The 22723-nt window shown below is 41.5% G+C and overlaps 1 long non-coding RNA gene across 1 annotated transcript; it reads right to left on the bottom strand.

Annotated features, from left to right (window-relative positions):
* Positions 1-820: 820 nt before the first annotated feature.
* Positions 821-16907, bottom strand: LOC135314629 (uncharacterized). The gene is made up of 3 exons (XR_010374134.1): positions 16601-16907; positions 15194-15293; positions 821-1429 (listed from the first exon to the last, which is right to left on the bottom strand). It is a non-coding gene; the product is annotated as an uncharacterized LOC135314629 (long non-coding RNA).
* Between the last annotated feature and the right edge of the window lie 5816 nt (positions 16908-22723).

The raw sequence follows: 22723 nt of genomic DNA, 5'->3' as shown, positions 1-22723 counted from the left end.
CCTCAGTGTTTGGGTGCAGATGAGCACTTCATTTTCCATTTTCTGTTCCATAACATCCTGTAGCTCATCGTGCTGGTTCTCCTTCTTGCATTTCCTCTTTCCCACTCATGCTCTTTTAAACCACTCTATGGCCACCTTCAAAATGTCTTCCAACTCCTCCTGGTTTTTGTTGTTATTGTAGAAATAATTTTCTCTTTCCCCATTCTCTTGCTTGCCCTTTTTTAATGCTCCTCTTCCCCCTATGCCTTCTGTTCTTCCACAGACCATTTTCTAAGCTCCATGGTCTGCCCTTACTTTTCTTTTGTTTTCTTACCCTCTTTTTTCCCTGTTACTCTCTTGCTGTTTGTCTTACGTTTCCTAAATAAACTCCACTTTCTTCCAGCCTTAAGCCTCCCTGCTCCTCTTCATTTTCACAGTGATAAACAGCATGAGTCTCATGGACTCGGTCAGTTGTAGTGAGCTATAGGAAAGGTGTATAAAAGAGGAAAAAGTAAAAAAAATTACCACTGCTGCCCTATTGCCACTTGCTAGCAGATGACCTTATTCCCCATTTCCATTCCCTGCCGCTGCATAGATTTGGCTCCGCATGGCTTCCTCGGGTCCTCTATAGCACCCAGCACTCCGCCACTGCTAACAGGGAAGGTGGGCATGAGGAAGCAGCCTTTCCTCAGGGCCCATCCAGCATCACAGGGCACTGACCCCCCTCCAAGGAGCGGGGAGTGGTGAGGAAAAGTGGGAAGGGACCGAAAACATGGCCGCCAAAGGTGGCTCTGCTAGCAAAACTGAAGCCAGGCTTAACAGTCATGTGTCTGGAGAGCATTTCTTCAGCTTTTCTGAAAGCTTATCCAAATTTTTTTTCCTGTTGAGAAGCATGATGGCACTTTATTCAGAGCTCCAGGAAAAACAATTGCATGTGAACATTTAAACAAGGTTACAGCTTAGCCCCTCTCTCCACGCAACTATAAATCACCAAAAGCTTTGCCTGAGTGAAGATGGTGGAACAAATTGCTAAGCTCAGTTCAGTGCCCCCCTAGACCTTGGGTGTGCGTGTTCAGCATTGCTTAGTTACCCCAGGAACACAGCTATGGGGCCAGACCGCTCCATCACGCAGCAGCGCATATAAGTGACTTCTGGGACTCCAGCGCAATGCTGCATTTAAGTAAGGCGGCTGAGTTTGCTCCATACACCTCATAGCCGAAGGGAAATAAAGGTTATCCACTGGTATTTTCTCATGGTGTGTGGGGAAATTGGGGTATACGATCTCTGCCCCTTCCTACCCCCACTAACAGCCAGAAACAGATGGTGCGGCATCATGCGTCTACTTTCTTCATTGCCAAAACTGAGAGAGAAGCATGTGCTGTAACTTAGTAGATAGAACAGGCAGAAAGATGGTATGGGAGCTGCTCTTTTTTGAGTAAAGTGCTTGTCTCTGTAAGGAAAGGAAAAAATCATGTTAGATGCTTTCTGTTGTTTGTTATCGTAGGGATCTGCAAGTGCTGAGGGAATTTAGGAGTGCTCACAGCCACAGCTTTTCCTCATAAGGCAAAGATGAAGGATGTTGACTTACCACAAACACAAGGAGATGATTATCAGATGGAAAGTGGGGGTATGGAGTCTGTTTAGGAAATATTGCTTAATGACAGAAGTTGCATTCAGGACTATATTTGAGAGATGCAACAGAAAGTGAGCCTTGCTCTACTTCGCAGCTGCGATCCCCAGGACGCAGGAAGCGCACAGAAATGCTGGCGCTCTCCCATCCCTACGCTTTTCCAGCACTGCAGATACCAGTGACATAAAATGATACTATGTGGGAGGTCTATTTACCATAATGCAGAGACCATGGTGAAGCACTTTGCTCATTTTGCCAGAGGCACAAGTGTTTTGGGAAGTCCTGCTACTGAGATCTTCTGCCTTCCCAAATGGGCAATGTCCTTGCTTAACTCCAGTACTTTTATTTTAATGAACTTCTCTGTTTTTCTGTTAAAGCCATGTTTTGGGGCATTACGGAAGTCTCTTTTTTCATCTTTTTTTCCTGCTGACCTCAACTCGGTAGGAAATAAATTCCCATCTGCAAGTGAAGCCATCTGAAAAACATATTGATGGCTGACACTTAGTTTACTTGGGGCAAAAGTCCTTCATAGTTTAAAGGTGACATCTTTTGCCTTGCTGGGAAATTATGTCCTTGCAAAAACATACTGGAAACACTAGTATTTAGTATTTGTGAAAACACATTAGCCGTTCAGTTGGTAGGTTGGACACTCAAATGATGTAAATCAGCATAGCGGGAGAGACTACCACTGGGGACTCCACCACCGACTGGGGATCATAACACCCTCCAACCCCTTGAAGACATCATCTGCCTCTATATAGAGACCATTAGGGACATTAGTGATTTTTGTAGACCCTTCTTCCCTGCATACAGTAATATTAAAAGATTCTGAGCTAGACATAGAGCTAGAAAGTCCAAATGTCTCGATGTTGCAGTGAGAGACAACTTTTCTCGTTATTCCAAAAAATGATAATATTACTGTCCTGGGGACCTACTAACACATAAAAAAATTCAGGATCACTGAGACCTCAGCTATTGCTTGATTGATTAGGAATTCCTGCGCTATCAGTGATCTAAATTGCATCTTCTGTGTAAGTATTTCTACCACAATCATTTGTTTAAGGGGTTTCTAGGCCAACCCTGCTTTCTGTGAAGAAATGTAGCGCAGCATCTCTCATCTGGGCTGAAACCCAGCCCATACTGAAGCCCAGCACTGAGCTGATATTCAGTTTAAGCATTAGGAACTGAGCAATGGTCAGAATCTGTGCAGGATGTTTTTGTTATAAATAAAGACAAAATGTGTCTGATTTCTGGAAATACAAAACAGGATCAACAAATTAGACTTTCACACACATCTTTACAATCCCTCACCCAGGTTTTTTTGTTTTAAGTGAGATTTTGCAGGTTACTGTATGTGAACAAAAACTTTTTTATATTTGCAAACTACCATCAGAGCAGACAGTAGACTATGTCTATTATTAAGGTGGACCAATGCTTCATTTTAAAAGAGGACTTTTCTTTTCAGATGTTTACAGCTTTGCTAGACTTTGTTTGGACTCAAATATAAATGCCTCAGGCTGATCTATAAAGATGAAAAGAAATGAATATCCCTCTGAAAATGTCATCCTAAAAGACTTGGCCCTTTTTTCTGAAGAAAATGCCTTATTTTTTGTCTGTGTAACAAAATCTGTTACTGTTTCCTTGAACATCTTCAGCACTCTGTGCCTGGAGGAAGGGACACGAAATCTGGCAGGGTGTGTCGGGAATGCGCCTGGCGCTGCTTCCCTGAAAAGCTCCTTTTGCCCAAGATTTGAGCAGTTGGAAGATGGTGATTTGCACATGCCAAGCAATGGCATCTTCAAATTTCTCTGTAAGTTAGCAGCAATAAAATTTAGTTAAGCCGGCTCCTGATGTTGAACTGCCAGCCCCACAGAGCAGCCATGGTACAGCACCCTGGGAGGAGGGAGGGGATGCGTGATGTTGTGTCAGTGAGGTAGAGGATTGTTTAGTAAGTCTGCCCCAAAACTGGTAAGTTTGATTGCACAGTTCTACTGTTTCTCTACCTGAGCAGTACCAATCACAGCTGTCTCGAGTGTCTCTGCACCGTGTAGTGTAAATGCTCTTTACATCCCTGTATTCCCCAGGCAAAATATGGATGAGATCAGTCACCTAAAAACAGCTTTGGTGTTAGGCAGAGGAGAAAATGCATGTCAGCTGACAGAAAGCAGGGTACCTTGGTGATGTTGCTGGAAAGGCAAGAGTTGAGAAAACACAGCTGTTTCTGGGGTTCATCAGCAGTTAAACTTTGTACGCTTTGAGGTGTCTCAGGTGGCAGCTAGGTGCACAAGTTCTTCTGTAAGCTTCAAAGTGCTTGACATTGCAACCTTAATGATATTCTCCTAATAGTGTTTTTACTTCATGCCAGCAATACATATTTCAACCTCTCTGCTGAGGGCTAAACGAATGGCATTCCTATGGCTTTACACAAGAGTAGCAGAGATCACACTCAAGCCCTCAGTTTGTTATTACAGTGTTAAAGTTTTAAAAGACCCCGTCGATTACAGTGGAATAAAATTAACAGGATTCTCATTTTTTATGCTTCAAAGTGTATGTAAGCTTCCTTTGGCAGGGATTTAATCATCTGGTATGTTTATACAGTACCTTGGCTAATGAGAGCTGGTTAGAGCTATGGGACATTATTGTGATGTTAATAATAAATAAGATAATTATCTGAGGTCAAAAGAAAATTTCCCCTTTTCCCGAGTCCTGCACAGCCAGGTACAGTGTGTAGCTTGACTTAAATAATGTGCATGTTGCTATATTCCAGAGAGGTAGTTCTTATCTACATCCTTGGATTGCTGAGTCTTATTACAGAGTTCAGTGGGCTTATTCCTGTCAGTAAAGTTATTCACATGCTTAACTATTGGCAAAATCAGTCACTGGGGTGTTCTTTTGGCTGTGAAAACACATTGCACACTGCAGGCTGCATAGTAATTGATAATATCCACTAGCGATTGAAGAAGCTAGGAATTCTTGTGCAGGGCAATTTCTCATATTAGTAGAATTTTCTGAATTAACTAATGAGCTAAATGCCCTTGTGTTTTGGCCATTCAGCTTAAGGGAGGAAGAAGCAGTTTGTTTGGGAAGTGCAGAGCCCTCACACCCTGAGGAGCTGGTCCCACAGAGGAGCAACAAACAGGGAACTTGGGCAACTCAGTCCTAAGTCACAAGGCACGTAAAAGTCCATCCTACCCTTTTGTTTTTGAGAGCATCACAGACAGGACTCATAGTTCATGTTGTTGCAGCACTATAAATGGAGTCCCTGAAATAAAGCTGAAGTAATACTGTGATGAATCAGGCCCAGGAGCTGTGCGTGCGAGTGCCATTATTTGGGGGAAAAAAGGAAAAATAGACTTTCTAATGTATTCTTGTAAATGTGCGTTACTGTTATTCAAGAAACATGGAAAGGAACCTGTATTGTTCCAAAGTGAATGTCAAATGATTCTGTTCCTTGTGCCTTCTACCTACAGTGATGATGAGGATTGATTCATTCCCTGTAGAAGTTTCTAGCTGTTTTCATATCTTGGGTGTCTGCCTAAAAGTCACAGTTTTTGTCAGGCAGGTCTTTGATCTGTTGGAAATCACAGACCTGGTTAAAGACAGTGGGTTTGCTTCTTTCAGACTCAGTACTGGAGAGTTTAATAAGTGCTCTTTTATACAAAGATGGTAGGAAGCAGATATGGGTTATGGCCCGAGGCAAGGAGTGCATGACAAAGCTTAAGCAGTACTAAAATACTTGGTCAGTGTGTGCAAAAACAAGAAAATGATGGGCAAGCTGTTGTTTATACAGAAAAGAAAAAAGTCACCAGTGTATAAGGGAAACAGTCATGGTCATCACACTGAGATGGATCAGACAGTCAGGGTGTAGGGTAAGTCTGATGCTAGGCCAGGCAATCAGATGATCAGATGCCTCTGAAAAGGCAGTCTATTCCCTTTCTCCTTCTTCTAACTTTTCAGTTGTATCCTCTTGTTTTTTTCCTTTGCTATCATAAGAATTTGCCTGCCTGCAAACCTCTGCAAAACAATATTTCTTCTGGTGATCTAGCCTTGATGTAGCACACCATGAGGTCAGAAAAGCTTCAGACGCAGTGCAATGCCAGGAATAGGAGGATGCAATTAGTGGTAATAGAGAGATGGACAGAACTGAATCTTTTGGCATTTGCTTGAGCTGAGATTGGCTTAGCTATAACATCCAACTAGGGCCCCAGTGTCTGGGCATGTAATTAATTGGAGAGACAGGCTGGGGGGTTTCTGGGCAAGAAAAGTGCTTCCTGATGTCTGCTTCTGTTGGATTCATGGAAAAAATCTTCAAGAATTAAAATGGGGTGGTACCAGAGGGCACACCAGACTAACACACTTGGTATCTTTCCTGAAGGAAACAAGCCTGTAAGACCACCAAACCGTCTTGCTAGCTGCCTGACAGGGTAACACCCATGTGTGAAACTACAAGTTCCTCACAGAAGGAGGCCAGGTTTTTTATTCTGCAGCATCATTTTCTGTCTACTTTTTCTTCCCATTTTGAACAGACCTTTGTGTAACGGCCACAATGTGCTTATAAATCATATTCTAAAACCAAAAGCTCTCCTAACTAAAGAAGTATTGTGTGGTGTTTTGATGGGCAGTTTTCACTGGTAGCTGCAAAATGCCATCTTGCAAAGTTAAAACAGAAATGCATATAGATGGAGGCATTTGAATTAGGAGACAGGTTTGCATTTCATTCTGAGAAGTATCTGACTAAAGACCAATTTGTTATATTCACACAAAGACAGAATTGCTACACGGTACTGTTACACTGGTTAGTTTAACCTGTGAGGCATTTAAAACAGACAAAAGTTAACTAGTTTTAGTGTTGCTGCTAGTGCAGCAGAGAGCAGTTACTTCTAATCTGAACCTTGAAGAAACATATCCTGATGTCTGTTGCATCACGAACACTGCTCCTGTGCTAAGTTTCAGGAAAAAAGGCACCCTTCACTGTCGTGGATTTTAGCATTGTTATTGTGCCATCTATCTGGGGTAACTCATATGGCCATAATTAACATAGAAATGCACTTGTCATCTTCTATCTCCATGTCAGAAGAATGCTTCAAAAGAAAAAAAAAAATGCTTTCTGTTCACGATTAGTCATCACCACTTTTAATAATTTATTTTATTCTGATATAATTAAAAGAACATATATGCAAAACCTACCCATCACAAAAGAAAGCTATTACTGATGAGACCTGTTTCATTTAGCTCATGTATGAGAAAGTCTACATTTTCATGAAAGTAATGCCAGCCTGGGGTTTCTAAAATCCCTGGGAAATGCCAACAAAATGACAGGGGACTAAAGAAGACTGGCTATTGCTTTTTTTTCTGGAGCGACTGGAAGGTCGTCTTCTGTCCACAGACCAGGGAAGAGCTCCAGGGTACCACCTTCTTGGGAGGAAGATGTGGAGCTGGAGATATCTTTCCCTGTGCACTCAAGTGTCCCACCACAGAGCTGAGAGTTGTTTTGCTACCATTGGTCTTGTACAAAACACTTCTTCTGCCATGACGGTAGCTGTACCAGCTACTCCAGGAGCCTTCAGCCTTTCAGAGGACCCACAAGAGGATCCTTCTGATAGCTCAGCTTAGAATCAAAAACCCCTATCTGCTTTACTCTGCTTGGTTTAATTCAGCTAGCAATTGCAGCACCATTAAATACATCTTTGCCCTGAGAATTGAACTGCAAGGAAATTCCACTGCTGTGCTAATTGCCATCACATACTGAGGATTTCCAAAGATACCCTTTGCCTGTGTCAGCTGAAGCATTTCCGTCCATTTCCCAAAAGTGAGGGAGGTGGCCAGGGTGCCGTGGCAGAGCCCAGTGGGACCTGGCACGGGAAATAGCTGTCCTCAACATTTCCACTCTTGCAATCCCATATAGGGACTCAAAATCCACTGGCAGCAGCAGGCAAAGTCCTGCTCACAGCAACGGGGGAGAACAAAGTGCCGCCAATGCTGCCGGAGCTGTCAGCTTTGATACCGGCAAGGGGGTAACGGAGTAGTTGTTATCCTTGATGGCAGCGAGCGGAATTAATTTTGGAGTGACTCCACACTGTGGAATGAGGGCTGCCCTACTCTGTGATGGATTTCCAGGCAAAATCTGTGATCTTATTTTGAATTTTTAAAGATTTTAGTGATTGGGCTCTAATCCTTTGAAAAACTGGAATGTCTCCTTGACCTATGCCATACGCAAGAAGCAGAGGCACAAAAACCAGCCTTGTGCTATATCCAGGACACTGCACGGACACCACTCTCTTCTGGAGCATGTTACCTTCACTGTACATGTGAGTCTGGGCTTGTTTATCCTTCCAGCCACCCAGCAAGTCCCATTTGTCCTCAGAACTCTTAAGACAAGAGCAGAAATCTCTCCATTTCTATTGAATTTTGTGCTGGGGCTGTTGGCGGGGCAGGGAGAGAGAGAGGGAGAAGATATTTAAGAACTGGCTTATTTAGTTTAGCAAATCAAACAGCTTTAGGAAACAGGTTGGCCCAAATGCAAGTTGACATAAAAAATAAGGTCTTTTCCTTTGTCTTACTGAATAAAGAGACTAAAAATAAATTCCCCAAATGAAAGTAAGTCAATAGATCCTTTACTGCTAACTACGTTTTCACCTTTTGAAAGAAATGTTTTAGCCTTCCCTTCACATCTTGCATTCAGCTAGTTTCCAGAGCAAAAGCAGTCAATTCTGCATTATCTCAGTAGGACAGTTTTAATTTTAACACTATCTGCCCTGATCTCTCTTTGTCCGGTTAACATTTCCTTGACCTAGAGTTCAACCCCTTTTACAAAGTAACCTCAGGCTTTGATGGCAGTAATTCTACCTTCACCCCAATGGATTCTGAATACACAACCTCCAGGCCCAAAGGAGAAGATTAGCAGACTTTACCCTAATTACTTGTTATTGTGTAGTTGTTAAAAAAGATTTTGGCTCCAGAAAATGAGGCTGTAGCCAGACAGAAGTTAGCCTGGGGTTCAAAAGTCTAGCAATCTTTGGCTCCACAGGCCTATAAAAGCAAAGTGTTGACTGAATGCAAACAGCCTGCATGGTGAGAGGCCCCCTCAGAGGGAGTGACAGCAGGCCATCCGTCACAGGAGGCAGCGGGGGTCGGAGGAGTCCCTCTAATGACTCCTTGCTGGCCTGTTAATGGATAGCTCCATTTGATTCCTCCCTTGGTGGGAATGCCAGACTTTGCGATGGCTGCAACACACAGACTTTCACATGCATGCTCTGTTCTTGGAATCTTTGAAAGGATGAGCCATGTTTGACACACAGCTGGAAGAAGTACCCCCACCCAAGTGCAGTAGGTGCCTGCAATGTACTAACCTTCCACTTCTTTAGAGGCTCATTTTAAGTTGGTGTAATGAGCACCTATCAACAGCTAATGACGGTTGTTGCATGGTGGGAAGGATCAGGAGTGCCTTTGGTGAAGTGAGAAGCAGTCAGTCAACTCCTCACCTTCAAGCATTAAATGTCGTGAGAGGTCAAAAGGTTTTGTGAGGAATGCAAAGTTTGGAATATTTTTAATTAAGCTACATCCTTTGAAATTCTTTCAAGTCAACCTTCAAACAAATCAGGTCTTAAATCAACACCCTTTAAAAACACATACACCTCTGGTAAGTGCCTTTTTGCAAGCTCTACTGGGTATCACAGAAAGCAGTTAATTTAATTTTATGTGAGTCATTAAAAACCTCCACTTATTTTTGTGTTCGTTTACCATAGGATATACTAATATTCCTTTTCTCTGAACACCTAAGTTCCTTATCCTATGTAAAGTTGGTGTGTTTGTGTCTGAATGGGTTTACTATCTGAATTTACCAATGCCTTAAATACAAGGGTTACGAGGAGAGTTTGGAATATTAGTGTTTTTGTTAACCTAAAACATGCCTGCTTCTTTGTTTGTTTTTTATAATCTATTTTTATGAAATGCCTGTCTCTTAGAGAGTTACTGATTGGGGGATATTTTCATCATCCTATAAATAGAAGCTGCAGTTGACATACAAATAACTGTACTCGTCACTGGAGTTTAAGGCCCTTTTGGAAAGTTTTACTTTCATGAAAAGATCCAGCAGCTGGCTAAATCCCACAACAAATTACATAAACCAGTGAAATCAAACTTGACCCAAACATTTAAAAGACATTAACTGCCATTAGAAGGTAGTGGCTGACTTGGTTTTCATCCTGGCTGTCATTTTCAGATCTGTATACTTTCTGTGTTATTTTTGTGACTGGCACACATGGGATTCAAAAGACTGTGCTAACAAAGACCTTTGATCCCTGGATTAAGTCTTCTAACACTCTTCTTAAGCAACTAGGAAAATAAAATTATTACCTCATTATCTATTTTGAGTGAATATTTTAACCGGCCTCTGAGGAGAAGGGCTGGAGGGGACGCCTGAGCCTCCCAAGTGAAAGCTGACGGTGAGAGGTGGCACCTATCGGTGTGAATAGTTCAAATTCCAGCCATAAGCCTGGAAGCAAAGCCCTTCTGTTGGGAGCTCCGGTGTCTGCCCTGGCTTCTCCGGGGCCGCGTCTGGGCTACCAGGGCTGCTGCCCCAAGGGTAGTCTCTGACTGCAGGCCAAGTGGTGCAAGGTGACCCCCATCCACATTGCTCAGGAGTAACTACTCACTTTAGGGCAGCGTGGCTGGATTTGGGGTAGTCCTTGGCCCAGGTGTCCTCTGGCCCCGTATTGCCCTGAGAGTTTGTTATTAAGCATTTGTGATTTACTAAGTCAAAATATGCATTGCCAGCTTTGGGCATGCCATGAGAGCATGTAGGGGATTTGAGGACACAAGGCCTACTGGAATAACATCAGACAACTGTCAAGGACTGAGGGAGTTAAACTTGCTACGGTCCAAGTCCATTTTGTCTGTCTGGAGCAGAGCCTGGAGCAAACTATTCTGTCAACTGCGTCCAGGCTTCCTCTCCAAGGAAACTAGTCATTTTGCTTCAGAAGGCAGCCTGGGAGTGAGCAAGCATATATGCAGCATGAATGATGAGAGGATCAGATGCTGGCAGCAAACAGGAAGCTGAAGTATGTGACAGTGGAGACGTCTGTTGATCTTTGACGGGGGCCTGTTTCATCCATGGCAAGGGTATCATTTATGTTTGAAAATAACCCACATTCGGTACTTGATGCAGTCAATGTTTCCTTAGTTTAAACTCAGATACTCAGTTTTCAGCAGTGGAGCTACTCAGCAAGGGTCTTTACTGAAAGCTTAGCTGCATGTCCATTTTCACTCTGCGTACAGTTACTGCACAGGCACAGCTACATCTGTTGTCAGATTTGTCCTAATCTGGAATGAAGATGGTATCTAATGAAATTGTAGCTTGGCTGTACTCTGAAGATCTGCATTTTTGCCACTGTACTTTGAGCTGGTTCAGTTCAAAACATGTCACATACCCTGTTTCATGAGAGGCAGAACAAGGAAGTCAAACTTCCTATGGATTTTCATCTAACCTTCCCATGACAATCACAGTTTCTCTCAAAGTCTATAAGGCTTCCCCAGTCCCTTCATGTCTGCTACACATCCTCACATTAATCCTAACTTACTCCTATTTAATCTATTTCCCTATATTTTTGTCACCTAATTTCACCTCATGTCCCTTAACTAAGGGCTGAGGAAGAACAGTGCTGCAGATGCTGTGGCCCATACGCATGCTGATCACAAAGCAGACACATGCATGGTGATTGTTCAGCCAGAAGGTCTTGTGGAGCTCGTAATGAAACTTTTCTCTGTTTCTCTTTTCTCTGATTTGCATCAGTGGCTTTCCTCTACCCACCTGTTGATTTTCACAAGGCATGTAGGAGCTCATCTCCCCTCGGAAATTCTCCCTTTTTGTCAGACGTGATTGTCAGCAGCTGTCAGATTTAAAAGCTACCGGGGAAGGAGGCGAATGACAGACAAACCGAGATACAAATGGTAAGACAACATGAATAAAGCAGCTCAAGTTCCTCAGGAAATGAGGCTAAAGAGAAGGTGATGGTGAGATCACCTTGGAGCTCCGCCGGCAGCCAGCACAGAGAACACAGCTGCCAAGCAGGGCAAAGCTGTTCCTCAAAGCTGGTTTCTGCCAGTTTTTCTCAAAACATAATGTGACGAGGGTGAAAAAGAAGTTCCTTTAACTGTGATTTCTTTATGCCTCTTGCCAGGTTGGCATATTCACAAGGAATGTCACTGCAGTGTCTGGGAGACACTGATATCACCATATCACCAGTACCAATGGGCAGAGTTCAAACAATTAAGCCAAGAGGTTGTTTGTGTATGTAACAATGCAGTGTTACACATTATATACCATCTTAGCTTCACTTACATCTTAAATAATTAAGTCACCTATGGTGAGTTAACTGATGATAATGCATATGAAGCAAAGCCATTTAGATACACATGGTGAAGATTTGTTCTCAGTTACATGCCTCTGAAGTCAGCTGGGTCCAAAATCTGACACAGTGCATATCCAGAATAATAGAATCCAGACACCTTTTGCATTTGTACTTTTGATAAGCTTTTTTGTGTGGACAAAGTTTACAGTTCATGTTTATTTTTGCTTTTGGACTTTACAGCTAACGTGTGTGACTGGACCAAGGGATATATACCACAGAGGACTGTAATCCTAATGCAGGAACAAAGTGTTTCTGAGGTGTCTAAACCTAAAATCATGATAGCAAACCCTGTTGGTAGAAAAAGCTGCTAACCTCAGTATGTACTTCTGTCTTTAACCTGAAATTTTCCTGGTGCCTAGAGTTATACGTCTGTGCTTTGTCACAGAGATCTCTTTTGAGCAAATGGACATGCAGGTCTCATCTGAGACCAGCAGCAGCTGTTCTATCATCTAAGTCCCTTGGGAGACATCTCTTGCTTAGAGCATCCTTAATATATGCTGGTAGCATAAAGCCTCCTGTAAAAGCATCGCTGGCTACTTTCTTTTGAAAAGCTAGGGATTTAGGAGTCCAGCTTTTGTGTAGTGGCTTATATTTCTTCTCTAGAAGACCTGGAGCTCTTCTCAGCACAAGAGGTTTCAAACCCAGCTCACGGGAAGACTCATCTGTTTTGTCAGTTATGCCACTGTTCAGCGAGGGGCCAGGAGTGCAATGCCTTAGCAGCAGTCGTTTTGCAGGGCTCTCCTAAAAGGAACAGGCTGACTAATAGGACCGTGGAGTCATTCCTTCCCTTTCTTAACAGTCTTTACTTCTTTGCTTCATACTGGCCTGGCTTTAGCAGAGGGATAGAAGAGTCTCCTTAATTCCCAACTAATCAACTACCTGCCTATACATGTAATCCAGCTTCACAGGGGAGATACGTCTTTAATTCTCTGCAGGCAAAAGAAAGAAATTACAACCACTGGAAAAGGTAGGTTCCTTCACCCTGTCTAGAGGTGAGAGTCTTGGGATTTGGACCTCAATGATATTGCAATATATTTCCTTGCAGGTGTCTTTCAGAGACCTTAACTCTCAAACTCTCAAACAAAAAAAAGTGATTTCAAACGTGACCCTAATCTTGGTGTTTCTTATTGACTAATTCTAAATGATAGCCTCACTAAGTGGGCTGTTTAGATTACCTGTCTGAGGTGGGTAATTCTAGCAGCTTGTACTGGATGTTCAGGTGTCTGAGGGACTCATGTCCCTAAAAGTAAAGCAGTGTGAGTATAACTTTATCCTGTACTTTTAATAGGTGCTTAAGCCTGAACAGAGGACATAAGCCAGAATTTGAGCCACAGAGAGTATTTCACTAGAAAAAACTTCTTGGGTCTTCTACAGGGCAAGTAGTCAAAGCAGATAACTCAAAAACATAGTCAGACCATTCACTCCATAAATCAACGCAGCCCAAATCACTCATCAGAGAGGAACATGAGGTCTATAAACAACAGCTCCTTACCATGGACAAGTTGAATCAATGATAAAGATCTGAAACACATAGTGCGTCAGAGGTTTCCTCCTTTAAGCTCTCTTGTGTATTTGCCTGCCTCCATTCTTACACAGCTCCTTTTACAACAGAAACAGAATGGCTTTTTTTGCAGGACAGCACAACCCTTATTCAGAGAGCCAAAATTAACGGGTTTGAGTGCCAAGAGTCCTTCTGTAGCCACATCTCTTCTATGTCGTAGGAAGTATTGATGGCTTTTTGTTTGTCATTTCAGCTGCACAGACTAGAAATATATGTGGCTTCACTGTGAACTTTCTATTCCAGGCATGAATCCCATTGGCCTTTCACATGCAGGAACCCCTAGTAACCTCAGCTGAAGTTCTCTAGGGTGAAAGAGAAGGGTTATTCAATGGCTGGAATGCTACTCCAGGCCTTGGCAGGTCTTGCTTGTGATCTCTTCACAGTATTTCTATACTAGTTTTTCAGTGAGTCATATAGTCTCCCAGGTCCCCATGTATAAAACAAAGGTAAGAGCACTTCACGCAATACTGTGAAGGTTAGCGAATTATATTCCTTCAGCAAAAGGGAAGACTGCTAATGAAAGTAGACCATACAAAAATTACTACTGGTATCTGATTTCACCCAACAACCTGCAAAAGTTCTTGCTTTTACAATTAAGCCACACAGATGCCTACCAGAACTACAGATCTGAACAGAAATCTTGGTGGTACCAAGAAGTGTTTATAGAAGAAACACTGTTATCACTATAGTTTCTACCTGTGGAAATCTTTTTTAGTGTTCACAGAAAATAATCCTAGGTTCAGCTGTTAGTGGGAATAAGCCAAGAATATGAATTACCCTGCTTTGGGAATACTTGTGCATCAATCAATGTAATGGGCTACATTTATGAAGGTAAATATGGGGTGAAGGGGAAGGCAATGAAAAACGAATTTGTTCCATCCCTTCAATGCCCTTCTTACTGTGTGGTGCCACAGCAAGGCAAAATATTCTCTCAAAGATTATGTCCATCCTACTTCTGGCTTACAGTCTGATTGCTAACCTGTTCTTGAACTTGCTGCAACCAGTTGTCAGCCTCAAGGGCTGGTGGCAAAACTACAGTTGGGCCCCTGAATGACCCAGATTCACCTATCTACTAATCAAAAATACCCCAGGAGGTCTGAAGTGAAGACTGAAATCCATGTATATAAAACTTTAGCAGAGAAGTGCAAATCTTTTTTCTCTCAGGTGGTCACATTATATTCTCCTCTTTACAAACTCATGAGGCTCCACTGCAAAAGCATGGTCCCGCACTCACAGGGAGAAAGATGATCCAGATCATAATGTTCTGATGGTCACAATTTTTTTCCTAATTTCTAGGCTATGTTGACCCATGGCCAATTTATACTTGGCCTTAGTCATCCTGACATTGTCATCTAGCTCTACTACTTTTTCTCTCTCCTCTGCTTTACCCCTGAAGTGCAGCAAACATATCACTTCACAGTTCTTGTTTTGCTAGACAAGTTAAGCACTTTCAGTTGCTTGTCATTACCTTGTTCACAATGTTTCTTTCAGCTCACATTCATCTTTCTTGAACACAAGCAATCAGAACTATATCCGGAGGAGGTTTCACAAGTACAATGACATTAATAGTTTCTCATCTCTCCTGGAAAAAGGATTTATGGGGATTGCACTTACCTTCTTCACAGTCAGATCACATTGATGGACCATAATCATCCTGTGAGCAACTGATGCTCTCAGTTATTTCTCCCTCTCATGTATTTCCAACCAGTGTGTTCTAGCAAAAAAATCTTATTAGTAATTGAAAGACTTTACAATCATAATGTTGCATTTTATGCCATTTCTATTACTCTAGACCTCAGTTTCCCAGTTCTTCCTTTAAAATAGCCTGCTCCCTCACTGTGATGACAAATACTTTCAAGTAAGAATTTTCATCAGCTTTCATTAGCTCAATTCTGTTTCTGTGCCAAATTCTCTGATGATTGTATTGAACAAGATGGCCCCTGACTGATCTTTTAGAAACTCCTTTGCTAGTCATCCTCCAGCCTGAAGTTCCACTTTCAACATTACCCATCATCTTCTCTTTGTTATTCACCTATATTTGCAGTAAGCTTCTTTGTTGAATTAATAATTTCCCAGTGGCACTACTCAAATGATTTACCCACCTTTTATTTGTCCTGAAAGACAGTTATCATGGAAAGATATTGGGATAGCCTGACATGGTAAACACATGTTGTACTTTATTCGATTTCTTTATTTTTTTCCACATCTCTCACATTTCTTCAAAATGCTATTTAGATACTATTACTTATTTAACAAAAGCCACCGGAAGCATTGGTATTTGGTTCTGGACAAAAGTGGGTTATCTGGAAATTGGAATCTGTTTTTAACTCTCTAAGCTGGGAGGCAAAACAAAACAGTGAGGCAACCTCATTGTTGAATCAATGCAGGAAAACTGCATTGATTTCCCTGCATCTACTCTAACTGGGGGACTTTATTTTATGATCTATGTAAATGTCACCTATAGAAAAATACTTCTTTCAAATAGAAAGACAGTACTCTTTTCAGGTGTAATTAAACACCTAAAACCATTTCAGATTATGATACTTTTTAAGCTTTCTGCTCTGATCCAGTGTGTCTCAGTGACACTTATTTTAGGTACTTATCATTATGAATTTATGGGGTGTTCTTTTCAAGAGCCCTGATGGCAATGAATAAATGAGATATTTGTCTAGATATTGATCCTAACATTAGCACTCATAATGCATTACCCAATGGGGCCATGAAATACAGGAAACAAACTTCCACTTTCTGGATGGCTCCTTTACAAAATAGTTGTCAAATCCATCCCCTAGCAGAACTTTACACATAACTAAACAATGATCTGCTAATTGACCTTTAGGGATCACTTTAGTTCCCACTGAAATTAAAAGAAAGTTTCCCATCTATTTTGCTGAGAGCTGGGTTATGCCCCTCTTGAGAAAGGAGCTTAGATCAGGAATATTAATGGGAATTAATTGCAACTAAAGCTAATCTAAAAAACTTCTATAAGAAATGCTTATGCAAAAAGACTGTGTAACTCACCTTGCTTTAGAAGCACTCTGTTTGATCAAAGTCTGTGGTAACAACCTCATCATCTGGGGAGAAATTGGTTTAACTAAAGAAATATCTTATTATAAGGTTTCTAATTTCCCTGTTTAGCACTCACAAAGTACATGTTTTGAGAATCAAGATAACAAAAAATTGCACATATCAAATATTATCCACTGGCTGAATGTTGTCTGTAAGCAAGGATGACAGTTCTTTCTTTGCCATCACATCAGGACCTTGAGCTGCTACTATTCAAATTAAGGAGCCAAATCTCTATGGCATGAGTCTGCAATATGTTTGACTTCTGGGTTTTGTCACAAAGAGGGATTTGTACCATACATTTACCAGAAAGTTAAACAATCTAATCAGAAGTTTGTAGAGCTGTCCAGTTGCGTAAGCCTGCTGAAATTTAAAATAAACATTACGTATGTGGAAAGCAGCAGGAAGTAGAATATCCTTTAGAAGTCAGCTGTCTGTTTACTGCCTGTCTTCAATGAAGCTGTTTGTTTTTAAGTTGGATGTCACTTGTATTCTGAGCTACTCAGTTAATATTGTATACATGTGACATAACCATTAACATAAAGGTGTTTCTTATGTCTTCAGTGTTTCTGTGTTTAGACACATCTCTATTTGTGGTCATCCTCTCCTCGAGAAATAATTGGGATGAACAACCATAATAAGAGTCAGCTACTATGAAGTTTGGAAAGGCATGAAGATCAAGGACCAGTCGTTCTGGCTGGGTGAAGAGGTGATGAGCAGAGACAAGTATGTGATAATCAACAGAAGGTGCAAATATTTTATTTCAAGTGAACCAAATGATGAAGAAGAATATACAGATTTTTTCTTTACCTTATTTATGCTTTTTATAAACTATAAAAATTATTTATCCCATGTTGGAGGTCTCATCCAGATTTGGCATTCATACAAAGACTATGCATGCCAATGAAGTCCTACACCTGATACTCCTGTAGAACGTAGGCCTCTGGGGAGGCTGCATCAGGTGTATTTATCCACAATGTGTACCTCCTGACTCAGAAAGCTCGTTTTACAACTTTGCTGAGAAATATGGGGAGTGCCTGGGTGTGGGACTGCCCTTTTGTCAAGAAAATAACCAAAACAAACTTTATAGCAAGGAGTGTTCGGAGCAGGTATCCTGTATGAATGAATACCCTGTGTGGCCTGCAGGCAAGTTATGCCCTCTTCTCATTGTTTGCTAAAGCACTGTGGTTCAGTGTATGCATGTATTTGTCATGTCTACAAATAGAAAGTGGAAGTCCAACATAGTTGGTCTAGTTTAATAGGTAGTTCACTAGTTCAGTAAGTCTGGCCAATTAATTTTTTCCACATAGAGATGCATATCTGCTTGGTGAAATTCCACCTAACTGCCTGCTGTTGGTTACAGATGGTCACAGGTCAGGCTGGCAGGCCCTGGAGCAATGCAGCTGTTTCTGAGGCTGCTTGGACCTTCAATGGACCCAACTGAAAGAAACAACGTAAAGGGCTGTAATGGTTCTGATGGTGTCCACCACAGACACCCAGTGCAGACCTTTCTGTGCATCCTAACAATGCTCATGAAAGCTGTGGCATCAACGTCCACACGCTGCAAGAGGGCATGGTGGCTGGGTTAATCTGGCTTCAATGAAAACTTGTTCATTTAGCTTACAAAAAAAATATATCCACTTTCTTGGGTCAGAAGGTATGCTAAAGTGGCTACCCATGGGGACCTGTACGCTGTGTGGTTACACAGATTCCTGGGTAGATGTTCACTGGGCAAATTGCTCTCAGGCTTCTCTGCAAGGTGGGACAGTTGGCCTTTTCAGCAGGCCAGCAAATCCACAGGTCAGTGGTGCTTGAAGTGGGGAATGGGCATAGTGGCACAAAAGCAGAAACAGGTAAGGGGCTCAGGGTCTTTCTTCCCACCACATAAAAAATGAGGAATTGAAAGTATGAGAGCAAGAAAGATGTGATAGGCTGCAGCCACTGCTTTTCTATTTTGCTCCAGGAAGAGGGTGGTGCAGGACATGCCAAGTAGCCCCACCATCTGATCCTGGGACAAGGACAGCAGGGACATGGCTTTAGCCCGTAACACCTCTGACATGTCAGGGAGTCACACAGAATGACCCCCCTCAAAATCAGCTATAATTTGCAGGCTGGCATTTTTCATAAACCAGCCCCAATACTGGGTGGAAACCGGGACTGAAATCTGTGGTGTTTCAGCTGTCCCAGGCTCAGGGCAGTGGTGTGCATTAGGAGGGAGGTACGTATACACAGCTGGGGAGTAGCTGTCTCAGCCACCTGTGTTTTACCTCCTGGAATGACTCTGTTACTGCCCTAATTTTCACCTTTAAATTAAAGATCCTTTTAAGGTCTCAGATTTTTGGCCAGCATTTTAATGAGGTTTAAAACTTTTAATAAACTGTTGGCATTATTGTGTCAATTGTATCATTTGGGTAAGAAGCTTAACCCAATGTCTAAAACTGAATGCATTTGTTGAGTCTATTTTTAAACTTTAAACATGAAATCTAAATATATTTCTAGACAGTCAGAAAGGTGATTATCTCTGTTCTCTCCATCTAAGGCAATGTGCTTTCCTAATAACGTTATTTATAGCTAGAGGCTGTTAAAGTGTAGCACAGACAGTCTGCCTACATATCATGTAAAACTGCTTGCTGGAGTAATTACACATATTTCTTAAGAAATGTGGTAACAGAGAGATGGATGAGTACTAAATAGGTGCTTGCCCAGCTGCTTACCTGCATGTCCCAAAAGCTCAGTTCAGCTCCAGATGTGCTGGAGCTGAAGGATCTTGCCTCACTCTGCTGTGCTCTCCCTTTATGGATTTTCACAAAATCACTCTGATGCACAGTTTACATCTGTAAGTCTCATCTGACAGGGTATCAAACAGCAAAGTGACCCCACACTTTCCAGACTTTAAAGATGTTTTATTAAGTCCAGAAGTGAGCCACGCAGATGGCTGGGGAGTAATGCAGCGCACCACCACCTGTCTGACAACTGAGAGTCTGTGCTTGGAACCTGAGTGTTGGTCCCCAAATCAAATACTCTGTGGGTCTGCTTGTGGTGTTCCTGGACGCCTTTTGGAAATGATTATTCACCTCCTTTGAGACAAAGAAAGATTAAATAGGTGAGAATTTGAACTTAAAAAGGAGCTGGGGCCTATGGAAGAAGTTCTAATATCATATATGGTGAAGGGAAGAAAAGTTTGGAACCGTGTTTCACTATTTGTAGCAATTTGGAAACAAGACCATACGCAATGAAGTGATTTGGTTTAAAACACACACAAAAAAGGAATTGTTTTTACACAGCGCATACATACATAGCAGAACTCATTGCTACAGGATATTCTGGAAGCCATAATATTACACATGTTCAAAAAGGGTTCAGAAAAACTCTTGCAGCAAAAGCCATTTCCAACTATTTTGGATGGAACCCCTGGCTCAGGAAGTCTGTAAGCTGACTATCAGAAGCAGGTTGGATACCTTGGGGAAAGACCACTGAACTAATTGCATATGCTCCTGCTATTCCTTAAACAACTTTCGATAGCCGTTATCAAGATTGGTATACTGGGCTAGGTATACTTTTGATCAACCAAAGTACATAAGTTCTTATACGTTAATGTTCTGCTCCATGCCTGCCAAAGAAACAACATCAACCAGATAATGTTTTTAGAGGTAGCAAAGAAAATGTAGAAAAACGGCAGACTGAAAAGTGAAAGATGCACAGTCTCAAAATAAAGAAATAACATATGACAAACTAGGCAATAAGTGTCATTTGAACTGATAAATTTTCCGTAATGATGAATTGTTGCTAAATGGTGAGGTAGATAAATGGATTTTAGGGATGTCAGCAGGGATATTAAAACATGGTCCTTGATCAAGAGTGGATAATCATGCCTAAGTAAATCTCTAACTTAATAGTGTTAACTATTTTGTTCAAGGATGGGGAAATAAAGATGAAAGAGAATTCTAAAAGCAGCAGAACTGGCCAGGGAGGGGAAAAAATTAGGAGAGGACCCATTTCCAGCAACCGGTGAGAGACAGATGAGTAATTTGAGATGAATTTTAAAATGTTAGCAAGTTTAAAGAAAACAAAGTCCAAGAATACTCATCTTTTCTTGGTTTTACTCTGTGTTCTATGTGCTTGGTACCTTTGCCGAAAATTATTATTAATGGTAGATTTGAATGTTGATTTTCAGATTACCGTAATCATGATTTCAAACAATAAAAGAAAACATTGGAACTTGTCTGGAATGACCTTAAAGATAGAAATAATAATAATAATAAAGCAATAGCACAATGACAGAATGATCTATGGGTCAAGGTACTGGGTATGCTTTGAGACATGGCTCCACTCCCTTTGCTCTGAGTGAACTTTCCTGAGTAGTCACAGCTAAGTTTGTTGTGTGCTTGGCCTTTGGTATCCCATGTGTGTGGTCTGTTTGCACTTCCTGAGGTGGGACCAGTCTCTCCTTCCAGCAGTCAGCCTGAGCAGAGTGTCATTTTAGCAGTGACATGGTGGTATAGCTGTAAAGCAGGTGGTACAAACAGAAAACAAGACTGCACAGAAATCAATAACACATCAGTCACTTTTATTATAGGAAAAACAGGAAACATCTGAAAGAGGCTATCAGTCTTCCAAAAGGTGGTAATTTGTTTGTAAAGACATTGCTAAAACTTTACAGTAATTTTTACCATATAAGGTAAAGAAAACGGGTTGATACAGGAAAGTTTTTTTCCTCCATAGGAAGCAGAATTACTCAAAGAAATTGAGATGTTATGAGAAGCAAGCTGAAAAAAGCAAAAACTGGGAGAAATAATAAAGGTCTTGTGCCAGGAAGGCTTGTTGTTGTCTCCAGGCAAAGAAATGAGTTACTTCAACCATCCTTTGGAAGGAGGGTTGTTTCAGCACTCTCCAGAAGTTAATCTTGCTTTTACCATGTGAGTCGCTTCTATGGAATAGCCAGGAAACTATTGACTTGAGTAACTATCCTATTAGGGAAAGCAAAGCTGTTCATGTAGATCACAGTTATAGCACAGGATAAATTATGATTTAATTATAGCTATTAAATATGAAGTCACGCATGACTAATTGGAGGAATTGCCAGAAAGGATTTTAAAGGGAAGCCAAGGACTTCATAATCCCGGACTTTGAAAAAGTTTTATATGGAGTGGAAGTGAAAAAACTGTACTATGGATTTGTCTAGACAGCACAGGTACATGAGCTAGCTCTGCATGTGAGTTATCTGGGGACCTTGGCAGCAGCACAGCTGTTAGCACAGTGTAGTGCCCCTGAACCAGGGCTAATTAGCCCAAGGAGAGCATTGCAGTAGCATAACTAATGCTGCTTCCAGTTTGGGAGATATGTTGTTTAGCACCCACTCTGGGCATCTCTGATACTGCAGTGAAGTCAATGACCCTCTGAGGTTAGAAATGAAGTATGTTCAAAGAGTGTGAAGAAGTGTTTGGATAATCTCCATTAAAGGACAGATATCAACATTCTTGTAGAAGATATCCCAAAGATATCTAAAAGGCGAAGTTGTTCAGAGTTGAAAAAGGTACGACTATGGAGCATTTTTAGCCAGATATGCTACAGCATAAGTATCTGTCTCATTTGTTTCTTTCAGGAGATGCATGTTGAAGTCTATGCAAAGGAAATTAATCACTGCCATGGGTTAGACAGGTTTTTTTGTGCACTTAAAAGATACTTCTGAAGCCTTGCCAATTCTAGATTCAGGTTTAGGGATTTTTTCAGACTAAGACGAAGTAACAGGGTGTTTTTCCAGCTAAGTTAGCTCAAGCTACCCAGCGTAATTTCATGGAAAATTACCATCCCTTCTGCTATAGCTCAGTGTCTCCTGCTCAGTTCTAGTCAATTGGGCAGATGCATTAGAGAAGATTGATTTTTAAATCAGAGAAGACCTTACTGATATTCCTGTGCTGACCATTTGCTGGACTTGTACTTCATCTAGTTATTCAGATTATTCTAAAGTAGAGTTGGGCCTCAGATCATTACCAGAGTGGCAATCAGGGCGTAGAGATGGATAAACGAGCAGGGTTGCTGTTATAGGAGGTACCAAGACAGAGGGAGGGAGGGAGGGAG

The sequence above is a fragment of the Phalacrocorax carbo genome, chromosome 1, assembly GCF_963921805.1.
Source record: "Phalacrocorax carbo chromosome 1, bPhaCar2.1, whole genome shotgun sequence".
Taxonomy (NCBI): domain Eukaryota; kingdom Metazoa; phylum Chordata; class Aves; order Suliformes; family Phalacrocoracidae; genus Phalacrocorax; species Phalacrocorax carbo.
The sequence above is the reverse complement of the archived record's forward strand: the minus strand, read 5'-3'. Positions and strand labels throughout refer to the sequence as shown.